The sequence below is a fragment of the Agelaius phoeniceus genome (genome assembly GCF_051311805.1).
Source record: "Agelaius phoeniceus isolate bAgePho1 chromosome W unlocalized genomic scaffold, bAgePho1.hap1 SUPER_W_unloc_2, whole genome shotgun sequence".
NCBI lineage: Eukaryota > Metazoa > Chordata > Aves > Passeriformes > Icteridae > Agelaius > Agelaius phoeniceus.
The window spans coordinates 1-17,363 of NW_027509867.1; the positions used below are offsets into that span (position 1 = coordinate 1).

The 17,363-nt window shown below is 44.7% G+C and overlaps 1 long non-coding RNA gene across 1 annotated transcript; it reads left to right on the forward strand.

The window, feature by feature from the left end:
* The first annotated feature begins 7,022 nt into the window (after window positions 1-7,022).
* LOC143692755 (uncharacterized) lies at window positions 7,023-14,705 on the forward strand. The gene is made up of 3 exons (XR_013180334.1): window positions 7,023-7,148; window positions 13,429-14,452; window positions 14,604-14,705. It is a non-coding gene; the product is annotated as an uncharacterized LOC143692755 (long non-coding RNA).
* Window positions 14,706-17,363: the final 2,658 nt, after the last annotated feature.

The following is a 17,363-nucleotide window of genomic DNA, read 5'->3' on the forward strand; positions in this document are numbered from 1 at the left end:
GGTGAATTTTTGGATTATTTGGGGTAATTTTTTGGGGTCATTTTGGGGTTTTTGGGGTTATTTTGGGGGTTGATTTTGAGAATTTTGGGGGTTTTTTTTGGGGGTGATTTTGGGGTTTTTGGGGTTTTTTGCTGCCCCTGGGATTGGATTTTTTTGGGGTCATTTTGGGCTTTTTTGGGGTTTTTTGTTGACCCTGGCGTTTTTTTGGGGTGGTTTTGGGGCAGTTTTGGGGTTTTTGGTTTATTTGGGGTTTTTTGGGGTCATTTTGGGCTTTTTTGGGATCACTCCTGACCCACGATTTTTGGGGTTTTCTGGGGTGATTTTGGTGATTTTGGGGTGAATTTTTGGGGTTTTTTTTTTGGGTCATTTTGGCATTTTTGGGTGAATTTTTTGGGTTTTTTTGGGGTCGGTTTTGCCATTTTTGGGGTGAATTTTTGGGGATTTTTTGGGTTTTTTGGGGGTCAATTTTGCCATTTTTGGGGTGAATTTTTGGGGTTTTTTTGGGGTCGATTTTGCCATTTTTGGGGTGAATTTTTGGGGTTTTTTGGGGTTTTTGGGGTTTTTTTGCAATAACTCCCAGGGTTTTTTTTGGGGGTTTTTTGCATTTTTGGGGTGAATTTTTGTGGTCATTTTGGGGTGATTTTGGGGATTTTTTGGGATATTTCCTGATCCTGGGATTGGTTTTTTTGGATGGTTTTGGGGTTTTTGGTTTATTTGAGGTTTTTTGGGGAAATTTGGGAATTTTGGGGTTTTTTGGATGATTTTTGGGGTTTTTGATGACTCTGAGGATATTTTGGGGGTCATTTTGGGCTTTTTTGGGATCACTCCTGACCCAGCGTTTTTGGGGTTTTTTGGGGTGAATTTTTGGGGTTTTTTGGGGGGATTTTTGGGGTTCATTTGGCTTTTTTTGGGGTCATTTTTGGGGTTTTTGGGGTTTTTTGCTGACCCTGGTTTTGTTTTTTGGGTTTGGTTTTGGGGTTTTTGGATTATTTGGGGCCATTTTTGGGGTTGTTTTTTGGATTTTTGGGGTTTTTTGCTGCCCCTGGGATTGGTTTTTTTGGGGTCATTTTGGGCTTTTTTGGGATCACTCCTGATCCACGATTTTTGGGTTTTTTGGGGTGATTTTGCCATTTTTTGGGTGAATTTTTGGGGTTTTTTTGGGTTTTTTTTTTGGGTCAATTTTGCCATTTTGGAGGTTTTTTAGGTGGGTTTTTTTGGGGTCAATTTTGCCATTTTTGGGGTGAATTTTTGGGGTTTTTTTTGAGGTCATTTTGGGCTTTTTTGGGGTGAATTTTTGGGGTTTTTTTGGGGTCGATTTTGCCATTTTTGGGGTGAATTTTTGGGGTTTTTTTGGGGTCATTTTGCCATTTTTGGGGTTTTTTTGGGGTTTTTTGGGGTTTTGGGGTTTTTTTGCAATAACTCCCAGGGTTTTTTTGGGGGGTTTTTTGGCATTTTTGGGGTGAATTTTTGGGGTCATTTTGGGGTGATTTTGGGGATTTTTTGGGATATTTCCTGATCCTGGGATTGGTTTTTTTGGATGGTTTTGGGGTTTTTGGTTTATTTGGGGTTTTTTGGGGCCATTTTGGGGTTTTTGGGTTTTTTTGGGATCACTCCCAGTGGGTTTTTTTTGGGGTTGTTTTGGCATTTTTGGGGTGAATTTTTGGGGTTTTTTTTGGGGTCGATTTTGCCATTTTTGGGGGTGAATTTTTGGGGTTTTTTTTGGGTTTTTTTTTGGGTCAATTTTTCCATTTTGGGGGTTTTTTGGGTGGGTTTTTTTGGGGTCGATTTTGCCATTTTGGGGGTGAATTTTTGGGGTTTTTTTTGGGGGGTCATTTTGGCATTTTTGGGGTGAATTTTTGGGGGTTTTTTTTTGGGTCGATTTTGCCATTTTTGGGGTGAATTTTTGGGGTTTTTTTGGGTTTTTTTTGGGTCAATTTTGCCATTTTTGGGGGTGAATTTTTGGAGGTTTTTTGGGTTGGTTTTGGCATTTTTGGGGTGAATTTTTGGGGTGAATTTTTGGGGTTTTTTTGGGGTCATTTTGGGCTTTTTTGGGGGTGAATTTTTGGGGTTTTTTTTGGGGTCATTTTGCCATTTTTGGGGTGAATTTTTTGGGTTTTTTGGGTTTTTTGGGGGTCAATTTTGCCATTTTTGGGGTGAATTTTTGGGTTTTTTTTTTTTGGGTCATTTTGGCATTTTTGGGGTGAATTTTTGGGGTTTTTTGGGGTTTTTGGGTTTTTTTGCAATAACTCCCAGGGTTTTTTTGGGGGGATTTTTGCATTTTTGGGGTGAATTTTTGGGGTCATTTTGGGGTGATTTTGGGGATTTTTTGGGATATTTCCTGATCCTGGGATTGGTTTTCTTGGATGGTTTTGGGGTTTTTGGTTTTTTTTTGGGGTTTTTTGGGGAAATTTTGGGAATTTTGGGGTTTTTGGGTGATTTTTGGGGTTTTTGATGACCCTGAGGATATTTTGGGGTCATTTTGGGCTTTTTTGGGATCACTCCTGACCCAGGGTTTTTGGGGTTTCTTGGGGTGAATTTTTGGGGATTTTTTTGGGTTTTTGGTTTATTTGGGGTTTTTTTGGGGTTTTTTTGGGGTGATTTTGGGGTTTTTGGGGTTTTTTGCTGACCCTGGTTTTGTTTTTTGGGTTTGGTTTTGGGGTTTTTGGTTTATTTGGGTTTTTTGGGTTGATTTTGGTATTTTTGGGGTTTTTTGCTGCCCCTGGGATTGGATTTTTTGGGGTCATTTTGGGCTTTTTTGGGATCACTCCTGACCCAGGGTTTTGGGGTTTTTTTGGGGTGAATTTTTGGATTATTTGAGGTAATTTTTTTGGGGTCATTTTGGGGTTTTTGGGGTTATTTTGGGGTTTGATTTTGAGAATTTTGGGGGTTTTTTTTGGGGGGTGATTTTGGGGTTTTTGGGGTTTTTGCTGCCCCTGGGATTGGATTTTTTGGGGTCATTTTGGGCTTTTTTGGGGTTTTTTGTTGACCCTGGTGTTGATTTTTAGGGTGATTTTGGGGCAGTTTTGGGGTTTTTTGGTTTATTTGGGGGTTTTTTGGGGCCATTTTGGGGGTTTTGGGTTTTTTTGGGATCGCTCCCAGGGGGTTTTTTTGGGGTTGTTTTGGCATTTTTGGGGTGAATTTTTGGGGTGATTTTTGGGGTGATTTTGGGGTCGTTTTGGGGTTTTTGGGGTTATTTGATGCCCATGGGGGTTTTTTGGGGTGGTTTTGGGGTTTTGGGGCTTTTTCCTGATCCTGGGATTGTTTTTTTGGGGTGATTTTGGGGTTTTTGGTTTATTTGGGGTTTATTTTGGGGTTTTGGGTTTATTTGGGCTTTTTGGGGTGATTTCGGGGTTTCTTGGGTTTTTTTGGGGTCATTTTGGGGTTTTTGGGATATTCCTTGACCCAGGGTTTTTGGGGTTTTTTGGGGATCAATTTTTGGGGTTTTTTTGGGTCATTTTGGTTTATTTGGGGTTTTTTGGGGTTGATTTTGGGCTTTTTTGGGGTTTTTTGTTGACCCTGGTGTTGTTTTTTGGGGTGGTTTTGGGGCACTTTTGGGGTTTTTGGTTGATTTGGGGTTTATTTGGGGGTTTTTCATTTATTTGGGGTTTTTTGGGTAATTTTGGGGTTTTTTGGGATCACTCCTGACCCAGCGTTTTTGGGGTTTTCTGGGGTGAATTTTTGGGGATTTTTTTGGGGTTTTTGGTTTATTTGGGGTTTTTTTTGGGGTCATTTTGGGCTTTTTGGGGTTTTTTGCTGACCCTGGTTTTGTTTTTTGGGTTTGGTTTTGGGGTTTTTGGTTTATTTGGGGTTGTTGGGGTCATTTTGGGATTTTTGGGGTTTTTTGCTGCCCCTGGGATTGGATTTTTTGGGGTCATTTTGGGCTTTTTTGGGATCACTCCTGACCCAGGGTTTTTTGGGTTTTTTTGGGGTGAATTTTTGGATTATTTGGGGTAATTTTTTGGGGTCATTTTGGGGTTTTTGGGGTTATTTTGGGGGTTGATTTTGAGAATTTTGGGGTTTTTTTTGGGGGGTGATTTTGGGGTTTTTGGGGTTTTTTGCTGCCCCTGGGATTGGATTTTTTTTGGGGTCATTTTGGGCTTTTTTGGGGGTTTTTTGTTGACCCTGGCGTTTTTTGGGGTGGTTTTGGGGCAGTTTTTGGGGTTTTTGGTTTATTTGGGGTTTATTTTGGGGTTTTTGGGGTTTATTTGGGGTTTTTTGGGTAATTTTGGGCTTTTTTGGGATCCCTCCTGACCCAGGGTTTTGGGGTTTTCTGGGGTGAATTTTTGGGGTTTATTTGGGTTTATTTTGGGGTTTTTGGGGTTTTGGGGTTTTTTTGGGGTGATTTTTGGGATTTTGGGGTTTTTTGGGGTTAATTTTGAGGTTTTTTGGGTTTTTTTTGTTGACCCTGGTGTTGTTTTTTGGGGTGATTTGGGGTTTTTGGTTTATTTGGGGCCATTTTTGGGGTGATTTTTGGGTTTTTTGGGGTTTTTTTGCTGCCCCTGGGATTGGATTTTTTGGGGTCATTTTGGTTTTTTTGGGGTTTTTTGTTGACCCTGGCGTTTTTTGGGGTGGTTTTGGGGCAGTTTTGGGGTTTTTGGTTTATTTGAGGTTTTTTGGGGAAATTTTGGGAATTTTGGGGTTTTTTGGATGATTTTTGGGGTTTTTGCTGACCCTGAGGATATTTTGGGGTCATTTGGGGCTTTTTTGGGATCCCTCCTGACCCAGCATTTCTGGGGTTTTCTGGGGTGAATTTTTGGGGTTTATTTGGGGTTTATTTGGGGTTTTTTGGGGTTTATTTGGGTTTATTTGGGGTTTTTGGGGTTTTTTGGGTTAATTTTGAGGTTTTTTGGGGTTTTTTGTTGACCCTGGTGTTGTTTTTTGGGTGATTTGGGGTTTTTGGTTTATTTGGGGCCATTTTTGGGGGTGATTTTGGGGTTTTTGGGGTTTTTGCTGCCCCTGGGATTGGATTTTTTTGGGGTCATTTTGGGCTTTTTTGGGGTTTTTTGTTGACCCTGGCGTTTTTTGGGGTGGTTTTGGGGCAGTTTTTGGGGTTTTTGGTTGATTTGGGGTTTTTTGGGGCCATTTTTGGGGTTTTTGGGGTTTTTTGCTGCCCCTGGGATTGGGATTTTTTGGGGTCATTTTGGGCTTTTTTGGGATCACTCCTGACCCAGCGTTTTTGGGGTTTTTTGGGGTGAATTTTTGGGGGGTTTTTGGTTTATTTGGGGTTTTTTGGGGTCATTTTGGGGTTTTTGGTTTTTTTGGGATCAATCCAGGGGGTTTTTTTGGGGTTGTTTTGGCATTTTTGGGGTGAATTTTTGGGGTTTTTTTTTGGGGTGGTTTTGGGGTTTTTTGGGATATTCCTTGACCCAGGGTTTTGGGGTTTTTTGGGGTGAATTTTTGGGGATTTTTTTGGGTTTTTGGTTTATTGGGGTTTTTTTGGGGGTGATTTTGGGGTTTTTGGGGTTTTTTGCTGACCCTGGTTTTGTTTTTTGGGTTTGGTTTTGGGTTTTTGGTTTATTTGGGTTTTTTGGGTTGATTTTGGTATTTTGGGGTTTTTTGCTGCCCCTGGGATTGGATTTTTTGGGGTCATTTTGGGCTTTTTTGGGATGAATTTTTGGGGTTTTTTTTGGGTCATTTTGGCATTTTTGGGGTGAATTTTTGGGGTTTTTTGGGGTTTTTGGGTTTTTTTGGGATCACTCCCAGTGGGTTTTTTTGGGGTTGTTTTGGCATTTTTGGGGTGATTTTTGGGGTGATTTTGGGGATTTTTTGGGATATTTTCTGATCCTGGGATTGGTTTTTTTGGATGGTTTTGGGGTTTTTGGTTTTTTTGGGGTTTTTTGGGGTCATTTTGGGGTTTTTGGGGTTTTTTGGGGTGAATTTTTGGGGTTTTTTGGGGGTTTTTGGTTTATTTGGGGTTTTTTGGGGTGATTTTATGGTTTTTGGGGGTTTTGGGGTTTTTCCTGACCCCAGAGGTTTTTTGGGGTGGTTTTGGGCATTTTTGGGGTTTTTTGATGCCCATGGGGGTTTTTGGGGTGGTTTTTGGGGTTTTTGGTTTATTTGGGGTTTTTGGGGTTTTTGGTTTTTTCGGGGTTTTTTGCGGCCCCTGGGATTGGATTTTTTTGGGGTCATTTTGGGCTTTTTTGGGGTTTTTTGTTGACCCTGGTGTTGTTTTTTGGGGTGGTTTTGGGGCAGTTTTTGGGGTTTTTGGTTTATTTAGGGTTTTTTGGGGTCATTTTGGGCTTTTTTGGGATCACTCCTGACCCACGATTTTTGGGGTTTTTTGGGGTGATTTTGCCATTTTTGGGGTGAATTTTTGGGTTTTTTTTGGGGTCGGTTTTGCCATTTTTGGGGTGAATTTTTGGGGGTTTTTTGGGTTTTTTTGGGGGTCAATTTTGCCATTTTTGGGGTGAATTTTTGGGGTTTTTTTGGGGTCGATTTTGCCATTTTTGGGGTGAATTTTTGGGGTCATTTTGGTGGTTTTGGGTTTTTTTGCAATAACTCCCAGGGGGTTTTTTTTGGGGTTTTTTGGCATTTTTGGGGTGAATTTTTGGGGTCATTTTTGGGGTGATTTTGGGGATTTTTTGGGATATTTCCTGATCCTGGGATTGGTTTTTTTTGGATGGTTTTGGAGTTTTTGGGTTTTTTTTGGGGTTTTTTGGGGTCATTTTGGGGTTTTTGGGGTTTTTGGGTGATTTTTGGGGTTTTTGCTGACCCTGAGGATATTTTGGGGTCATTTTGGGGTTTTTTTGGGATCACTCCTGACCCAGGGTTTTTGGGGTTTTTTTGGGGTGAATTTTTGGGGGTTTTTTTGGGATTTTTGGGGTTCATTTGGCTTTTTTGGGGTCATTTTGGGTTTTTTTTGGGATAATTTCCTCATCCTGGGATCGATTTTTTTGGGTGGTTTTGGTTTTTTTTGGGGTTTTTTTTTGAGGTTTTTGGGCTTTTTGGGCCATTTTCTGACCCAGGCTTTATTTTGGGGTCACTTTTGGTGTTTTTGGGCCATTTTCTGACCCCGGGTTTATTTTTAGGGGGTTTCCCTCCCTCATCTGACTTCGAGCTCCTCCCATTGGTCATCGGAGGCGTCGTGGGCGTGGCCTTGCTGCTCCTCGCGATCCTATTGGCTGCTTGGATCTGCCGCAGGAGGAGGGGTCAGTGTGGGGGGAGGGGAGGAGCGGGACCCCCCAAAATGTCCCCAAATCTCCCAATTTCGCCCCAAAATTCCGAAATTCTGCCCCAAATTCCCGATTTTTAACCCAAATTTTGGCATTTTAATCCCAAATTTGCCATTTTGACCCAAAAATCCCCATTTTGACCCCAAATTCCCAACTCTGATCCCAAATTCCCCACTTAGACCCCAAATTCTCCATTTTAACCCCAATTTCCCCACTTTGACCCCAAAATTTCCATTTTGACCCCAAATTCCCCACTTTCACCCCAAATTCTGCATTTTGACCCCAAATTCCCCACTTTGACACCAAATTCCCCATTTTGGCCCCAAATTCCCCATTTTCCCCCCAAAATTCCCCAATTTGACCCCAAATTCCCCATTTTGACCCCAAATTTCCCAACTTTCACCCCAAAATCCCCACATTGACCCAAAATTCCTCATTTTTACCCTAAATTCCCCATTTTAACCCCAAAATTCCCCATTTTCACCCCAAATTCCCATTTTGACCCCAAATTCCCCACTTTGACCCCAATTTCCCCATTTTGACCCCAAATTCCCCAATTTTCCCCAATTTCCCCATTTTGATCCCAAATTCCCGATTTTCTACCCAAATTCCTCATTTTAACCCCAAAATTTCACCATTTAACCCCAAATTCCCCCATTTTGATCCCAAATTCCCCCATTTTGATCCCAAATTCCCCATTTTGACCCAAAATTCCCCATTTTGGCACCGAATTCCCCATTTCGACCCAAAATTCCCATTTTGACCTCAAATTCCCCAATTTTTTCCCCAAATTCCCCATTTTGGCCCCAAAATTCCCCATTTCGACCCCAAATTCCCCACTTTGATCCCAAATTCCCCATTTTGACCCCCAAAATTCCCATTTCGACCCCAAATTCCACAGTTTTTTCCCCAAATTCCCCATTTTAACCCCAAATTCCCCCATTTTGACCCCAAATTCCCCCCAAAATTTCCCCCATTTTACCCCAAATTCCCCATTTTGACCCAAAATTCTCCACTTTGGCCCCAAATTCCCCATTTTCCCCCCAAATTCCCCATTTTGACCCCAAAATTCCCCATTTTAACCCCAAATTCCCCCATTTTGACCCCAAATTCCCCCATTTTGACCCAAAATTCCCAATTTTTTCCCAAATTCCCCACTTTGACCTCAAAATTCCCCACATTGACCCCAAATTCTCCATTTTAACCACAAATTCCCCACTTTGACCCCAAATTCCCCATTTTGGCCCCAAATTCTCCATTTTGATCCCAAATTCCCCATTTTGGCCCCAAATTCTCCATTTTGATCCCAAATTCTCCAACTTTTCCCCAAATTCCCCTTTTCCCACAAAATTCCCCATTTTCCCCCAAATTCTCCAGTTTGACCCCAAATTTGCCAATTTTTACCCCAAATTCCCCATTTTTTCCCCAAATTCCCCATTTTGGCCCCAAAATTCCCCATTTTGTCCCCAAATCCCCCACTTTGACCCCAAAATTCCCGACTTTCACCCCAAATTCCCCATTTTGACCCCAAATTCCCCATTTTAACCCCAAATTCCCCCATTTGACCCCAAATTCCCCAAATTTTCCCCAAATTCCCCATTTTGACCCCAAATTCCCCATTTTAACCCCAAATTCCTCCTTTTACCCCAAAATTCCCGATTTTGACCTAAATCCCCCTTTTTCACCCCAAAATTCTCCCTTTTAAACCAAAAATTCCCCATTTTCCCCCAAAATCCACCATTTTCAGCCCAAATTCCCCATTTTGGCCCAGATTCGACCCAAATTTCCCCATTTTAACCCAAAATTTAACATTTCCCCCTTAAAATTCCCCATTTTGACCACAAATTTCCCATTTTTCCCCCATTTTTCCCATTTTGCCCAAAAATTAACATTTTTCTCCCCAAAATTTCCCATTTTGACCCCAATTTTTCCCGTTTTCACCCCAATTTTCGGTCCAAAATTTCACATTTTTCTCCCCTCAATTTCCCATTTTTCCCCCCTCCCCGTTTTCCCCCTTTGCTCCCAAAATTTGCCCATTTCCACCCCAAATTTCCCCTTTTCCCCCCAAAATCTCTGTATTTCCCCCCAAAATTCCCATTTTTAACTCCAAATTCCCCAATTTCCCCCCAAAATTCCCATTTTCACCCCAAAATTCCCATTTTCCCAAAAAAAATCCCCACATTTTCCCCCAAAATTCACATTTTAAATCCCAAATTCCCCATTTTGCCCCCCAAAATTCCCATTTTCACCCCAAATTCCCACATTTTGCCCCAAAATACCCATTTTCACCCTAAAATTCCCATTTTCACCCCAAATTCCCCATTTTGACCCCAAATTCTCATTTTCACCCCAAATGTTCCCTTTTCCTCAAAAAAATCCCCACATTTTCCCCAAAAAATTCCCGTTTTCCACCGGAAATTCCCCATTTCACCCCAAATTCCCACATTTTTTCCCCCCAAAATTCCCATTTTGACCTAAATTTCCCCATTTTCCCCCAAAATTCCCATTTTCACCCCAAATTCCCCTTTTCCCCAAAAAAATCCCCATATTTTCCCCCAAAATTCACATTTTTCACTAAAATTCCCACATTTCCCCCTAAATTTCCACGTTTTCACCCCAAATTCCCACATTTTGCCCCAAAATTCCCATTTTCACCCTAAAATTCCCCATATTCCCCTAAATTCCCATTTTCACACCCAAATTTTCCCTTTTCCCCAAAAAATCCCCACATTTTCCCCCCAAAATTCCCGTTTTCACCCCAAATTTCCCCTTTTCCTCCTTTTGCCCAAAATGTTCATTTTTTTCCCCAAAATGTCATTTTTTTCACCCCAAACGGCTCCTTTGGACCCAAAATGTTCATTTTTCACCCCAAAACATTCGTTTTTTCCCCAAAATGTCTTTTTTTCCCCCAAAACGGCTCCTTTTTCCCAAAACGTTCGTTTTTCACCCCAAAACTGCTCCTTTTGCCCAAAATGTCCGTTTTTTCACCCCAAAATTCCCATTTTCACCCCAAATTTCCCCTTTTCCTCTTTTCCCCAAAATGTTCGTTTTTTCCCCAAAACGTTCATTTTTCACCCCAAACGGCTCCTTTTGCCCAAAATGTTCATTTTTCACCCCAAACCGGCTCCTTTTGCCCAAAACGTTCCTTTTTCACCACCAAAACATTCATTTTCCCCAAAATGTCATTTTTTTCACCCCAAACGGCTCCTTTTGCCCAAAATGTCATTTTTTCCCCCAAAATTCCCATTTTCAACCCAAATTTCCCCTTTTCCTCCTTTTCCCCAAAATGTCCGTTTTTTACCCCAAAACCGGCTCCTTTTGCCCAAAATGTTCATTTTTTCCCCAAAATGTTCGTTTTTCACCCCAAAACGGCTCCTTTTACCCAAAATGTCATTTTTTTTCCCCCAAAACGGCTCCTTTTCCCCAAAATGTTCGTTTTTTACCCCAAACCGGCTCCTTTTGCCCAAAACGTTTGTTTTTCACCCCAAAATGTTCCTTTTTTCCCCAAAATGTTCGTTTTTCACCCCAAAACGGCTCCTTTTGCCCAAAATGTTCTTTTTTTCCCCTCAAAATTCCCATTTTCACCCCAAATTTCCCCTTTTCCTCCTTTTCCCCAAAATGTCTGTTTTTTCCCCAAAATGTTCGTTTTTTCCCCAAAACGTTCCTTTTGCCCAAAATGTCATTTTTTCACCCCAAAACGTTCCTTTTACCCAAAATGTTCATTTTTCACCCCAAAATGTTCCTTTTGCCCAAAACATTCATTTTTCCCCAAAATGTCATTTTTTTCCCCCAAAACGGCTCCTTTTGCCCAAAATGTTCGTTTTTCACCCCAAAATGTTCCTTTTGCCCAAAATGTTCGTTTTTTGCCCCAAAACGGCTCCTTTTGCCCAAAACGTTCGTTTTTCGCCCCAAAATGTTCATTTTTGCCCAAAATGTCATTTTTTTCACCCAAAATTCCCGTTTTCACCCCAAATTCCCACATTTTGCCCCAAAATTCCCATTTTCAACCCAAATTTCCCCTTTTCCTCCTTTTGCCCAAAATCTTAGTTTTTTCCCCAAACAGCTCCTTTTGCCCAAAATGTTCATTTTTCACCCCAAAACGTCTCCTTTTGCCCAAAATGTTCATTTTTCACCCCAAAATGTTCATTTTTCCCCAAAATGTTCATTTTTCACTCCAAAATGTTCGTTTTTGCCCAAAACGTTCATTTTTCACCCAAAACGGCTCCTTTTGCCCAAAATGTCATTTTTTTCACCCAAAACGGCTCCTTTTCCCCAAAATGTCTGCTTTTTACCCCAAAACTGCTTTTTTTGCCCAAAATGTTCCTTTTTTCCCCAAAATGTTCATTTTTTACCCAAAACGGCTCCTTTTGCCCAAAATGTCATTTTTTTCCCCAAAATTCCCGTTTTCACCCCAAATTCCCCATTTTCCCCCCAAAATTCCCATTTTCAACCCAAATTTCCCCTTTTCCCTAAAATGTTCGTTTTTCACCCCAAAACGTTCGTTTTCCCCAAAACGTTCATTTTTCACCCCAAAACGGCTCCTTTTGCCTAAAATGTCATTTTTTCCCCCAAAATTCCCGTTTTCACCCCAAATTCCCCATTTTCCCCCCAAAATTCCCATTTTCACCCCAAATTTCCTCCTTTTTCCCAAATGTTCGGTTTTTTTCCCCAAAACGTTCATTTTTCACCCCAAAATGGCTCCTTTTACCCAAAATGTCATTTTTTCCACCCAAACAGCTCCTTTTGCCCAAAATGTTCATTTTTTTCACCCCAAAATGTCCATTTTTCACCCCAAAACTGCTCCTTTTGCCCAAAATGTTCGTTTTTTCCCCAAAATGTTCGTTTTTCACCCCAAACCGGCTCCTTTTGCCCAAAACGTTCGTTTTTCACCCCAAAACGTTCCTTTTCCCCAAAATGTCCATTTTTTACCCCAAACCGGCTCATTTTTGCCCAAAATGTTCCTTTTTTGCCCAAAATGTTCGTTTTTCACCCCAAAACGGCTCCTTTTGCCCAAAATGTCATTTTTCCCCCCAAAATTCCCATTTTCACCCCGAATTTCCCCTTTTCCTCCTTTTGCCCAAGATGTTCGTTTTTTCCCCAAAATGTTCATTTTTCACCCCAAAACAGCTCCTTTGCCCAAAACGTTCGTTTTTCACCCCAAAACTGCTCCTTTTCCCCAAAATGTTTGTTTTTCCCCCAAAATGGCTCCTTTTGCCCAAAATGTTCATTTTTCCCCAAAATGTTCGTTTTTCACCCAAAACGGCTCCTTTTCCCCAAAATGTCCGTTTTTTACCCCAAACTGGCTCCTTTTCCCCAAAATGTTCGTTTTTCACCCCAAAATGGCTCCTTTTGCCCAAAATGTCATTTTTTTCCCCCCAAAATTCCCATTTTCACCCCAAATTTCCCCTTTTCCTCCTTTTCCCCAAAATGTTCGTTTTTCCCCCCAAACGGCTCCTTTTGCCCAAAACGTTCCTTTTTCACCCCAAAACGTTCATTTTCCCCAAAATGTCATTTTTTTCACCCAAAACGGCTCCTTTTGCCCAAAATGTTCGTTTTTTCCCCAAAATGTTCATTTTTCCCCCCAACCCGGCTCCTTTTGCCCAAAATGTTCGTTTTTCACCCCAAACGGCTCCTTTTCCCCAAAATGTTCGTTTTTCGCCCCAAAACGGCTCTTCTTGCCCAAAATGTTCATTTTTCACCCCAAAACAGCTCCTTTTTGCCCAAAATGTCATTTTTTTCACCCCAAAACATTCATTTTTGCCCAAAATGTTCATTTTTCACCCCAAAATGTTCATTTTTCACCCCAAAACGGCTCCTTTTACCCAAAATGTCATTTTTTCCCCCCAAACGGCTCCTTTTGCCCAAAACGTTCGTTTTTCACCCCAAAATGTCATTTTTTTCACCAAAAACGGCTCCTTTTGCTCAAAATGTTCTTTTTTCCCCCCAAAATTCCCATTCTCACCCCAAATTTCCCCTTTTCCTCCTTTTGCCCAAAATGTTCGTTTTTCACCCCAAAATGTTCATTTTGCCCAAAATGTTCGTTTTTTCCCCAAAATGTTCGTTTTTCACCCAAAATGGCTCCTTTTCCCCAAAATGTTCAATTTTCACCCCAAAACGTTCCTTTTACCCAAAATGTCATTTTTTCACCCCAAACGGCTCCTTTTGCCCAAAATGTTCATTTTTTCCCCAAAACGTTCGTTTTTCACCCCAAACCGTTCGTTTTTGCCCAAAATGTTGTTTTTTCGCCCCGATCCAGGCGGTTCCCGCTGGCGGGGGCTGCGCCCCGGGGACGACACCGGGACCCTGCGCATGGGGGACCTCGAGGCGGCCGCCTGAGCCCCGGCCACGCCCACCAAGATGGCCGCCGGTGAGCCCGGGCCACGCCCACCAAGATGGCCGCCGGTGAGCCCGGACCACGCCCACCAAGATGGCCAACAACGTGGAGACCACACCCCCACCCCAAATGCTGCCGAGACCACGCCCCCAAAGATGGCTGAACAACTCGCAGGCCACGCCCCTAAAATGTGGGTGGCCACGCCCCCCAAGATGGCTGACAACACGCAGACCACACCCCCAAAAATGGCATCCAGGCCACACCCCCAAGATGGCCGACAACACGCAGGCCAAGCCCCCAAAATGGCATCCAGGCCACGCCCCCAAAATGGCAGACAAATAATAGGCCACGCCCCTAAAATGGTGCGGAGGCCACGCCCCCAAGATGGCCGAAAACTCGCAGGCCACGCCCCCCAAAATGGCATCAGGATGGCGCCCCCAAAGATGGCGGAAAACTCAAAGGCCACGCCCCCCAAAATGGCATCCAGGCCACGCCCCCAGAATGGTTGAAATCTCACAGGCCACGCCCCCAAGATGGCTGACAACTCTAAGGCCAGGCCCCCAAAAATGGCATCCAGGCCACGCCCCCAATATGGCCGACAAGGCGCAGGCCACGCCCCCAAAAATGGCATCAGGACGGTGCTCCAAAATGGCTGACAAATCACAGGCCACGCCCCTAAAATAGCTAATAACCCACAGGCCACGCCCCCAAGATGTGGGTGGCCACACCCCAAGATGGCCGACAACTCTCAGGCCACGCCCCCAAAATGGTGCAGAGGCCACGCCCACAAGATGGCGACGAGCTCACAGGCCACGCCCCCAAATGATGCAGTGACCACGCCCACAAGATGGCCGACCGTTTTTAGGCCACACCCCCAAATAATGTTGAGACCACGCCCCCAAGATGAGCACAAATCCCTAAACCACGCCCACAAAATGGCCTCCAGGTGGCTGACAACACAGAGGCCCCGCCCCCAAATTAGTGCAGAGACCACGCCCCCAAGATGTGGTGGCCACGCCCCCAAAATAGCATCAAGGCCACGCCCCCACATGCAGATGCCACAAAGGCCCCGCCCCAAAATGGTTGAAAAAATAAAGGCCACGCCCCCAAGATGGCCGCAGATGTTGAGGCCCCACCCCCAAAATGGCGGCAGTGGGCGGGGCCCGGCCGAGGCAGCCAATGGGGATTGGTGGATCCGATGGTGCCGTGTCCTGATTGGTCTGTTTGGGTTTGGGGGCTATTTATGCAAATGAGATGCTAATGAGGGGTTTGGGGAGTCCCTGGAAATGTTTTTGGAAGTTTTTAGTGGGAAATTTTGAGGTGGTTTTATGCAAATGAGATGCAAATTAGGGCCGTGGGCGAATCCTCGGAGGCGCGCTGGGGTTTAGTGGGCATTGAGGTCCTCTTATGCAAATGAGATGCTAATGAGGGGCCCAGAATGGCCTCGTGAGCGGCCCTGTGGGGACTTGGGGCTGTTTTAAGGAGTATTTATGCAAATGTGATGCAAATTAGCGGAGCGGGGAGGGCGCCTGTGGGGGGGTTGGGGACGTTTTGGGGGAAATGAAAGTGTTTTTATGCAAATGAGATGCTAATGAGGGGCACAGGGCAGTCACTTGGTGGGTCCTGGTGGTGCTGGGGGGGGGGGTTATATGCAAAGGAGATGCAAATTAGGGCTTGCAGGGAGGGTCTCTGGGGGCGTATTGGGAAAGCTTGGTGGAAATGAATGCGATCTTATGCAAATGAGATGCTAATGAGGGCCTGTGGACGGTCTGAGCGGGGGTCCTGTGGACATTTGGGGACTATTTATGCAAATGAGATGCTAATGAGGGCCTGTGGGAGAGCTTCCTGTGAGGGCTGAGCAACTTAATGGCTTCTTATGCAAATGAGAGGATAATGAGGGGGCACAGGCTGGGTCCTGCAGGCATCTGGGGGCTCTTCAGAAACACGCATGCAAATGAGATGCAAATTAGGGCTGCATGGAGGGACTCGGGGGGTTGGGATTTCCTGGATCCGGGATCCGCCGGGTTTGGGGATTCTGGATCCGGATCCGCCGTGTTCCGGGATCCAGGATTTGCTGGGTTTGGGATTCCGGATCCGGGATCCGCCGGATTTGGGGTTCCTGGATTTGGGATCCGCCGGGTTTGGGGTTCCTGGATCCGGATCCGCTGGGTTCCGGGATCCGGGATTTGCTGGGTTTGGGATTCCTGATCCGGGATCCGCCGGATTTGGGGTTCCTGGATTTGGGATCCGCCGGGTTTGGGGATTCTGGATCCGGATCCGCTGGGTACCGGGATCCGGGATTTGCTGGGTTTGGGGGTTCCGGATCCGGATCTGCCGGATTTGGGGTTCCTGGATTTGGGATCCGCCGGGTTTGGGGATTCTGGATCCGGATCCGCCCTGTTCCGGGATCCGGGATTTGCTGGGTTTGGGGTTCCTGGATCCGGATCCGCTGGGTTTGGGGATTCTGGATCTGCTGGATTTGGGATTTCCCAGATCCGGATCTACTGGATTTGAGGTTCCTGGATTTGGGATCTGCCAGGTTTGGGGTTCCCGGATCCGGAATTTGCCAGATTTGGGGTTCCTGAATCCGGATCCGGGATCCACCGGGTTTGGGGATTCTGGATCTGCCGGGTTTGGGGTTCCCGGATCCTCCAGGTTTGGGGTTCCTGGATCCGCTGGATTTGGGGTTTCCAGATCTGGATCCGCCGGGTTTGGGGTTCTTGGATCCGGGATTTCCCGGGTTTGGGGTTCTGGGATCCGGGATCCACCGAGTTTGGGATTCCGGATCCGGATCTGCCGGGTTTGGGGATTCTGGATCCGGATCCACCGGGTTTGGGGTTCCTGGATCCCGGATCCGCCGGGTTTGGGATTTCCTGGATTTGGGATCCGCCGGGTTTGGGGTTCCTGGATCCAGATCCGCTGGGTTCCGGGATCCGGGATTTGCTGGGTTTGGGGTTCCTGGATCCTGGACCCCCCCCAAAAACCCCAAATTTTTGCAGCCAATCACAAAAACCGCAAAATTTTCACAGTGACGCCAATGACCCCTCCCAAAACCCCCAAATTTTGGCAGCCAATCACAAAAACCCCTCCCAAAAACCCCAAATTTTTGGCAGCCAATCCCAAAAACCCCAAATTTTTGCACAGCCAACCCCATCAACCCCTCCCAAACCCCCCAAATTTTTGCAGCCAATCACAAAAAACCCAAAATTTTCACAGTGACGCCAATGACCCCTCCCAAAAACCCCAAATTTTGGGCAGCCAATCCCAAAACCACCAATTTTTTTGGCAGCCAATCACAAAAACCCCAAATTTCCTCAGCCACCCCATCAACCCCTCACAAAACCCCCAAATTTTTGGCAGCCAATCCCAAAACCCCCAAATTTTGGCAGCCAATCCCAAAAACCCCAAATTTTTGCACAGCCAACCCCATCGACCCCCTCACCAAACCCCAAAATTTTTGGCAGCCAATCACAAAACCCCAAATTTTTGCAGCCAATCACGAAAACCCCAAATTTTTGCATCCACATCAACCCCTCACCAAAACTCCCAAATTTTGGGCAGCCAATCCCAAAAACCCCAAATTTTTGCACAGCCAACCCCATCGACCCCTCCCAAAACCCCCAAATTTTTGCAGCCAATCACAAAACCCCAAATTTTCGCAGCCAATCCCAAAACCCCCAAATTTTCGCAGCCAAACCCAAAACCCCCCAAATTTTTACATCCACATCAACCCCTCCCAAAAACCCCAAATTTTTGGCAGCCAATCCCAAAAATCCCAAATTTTTGCCCAGCCAACCCCATCAACCCCTCCTAAAACCCCCAAATTTTCACAGCCAATCACAAAAAACCCAAAATTT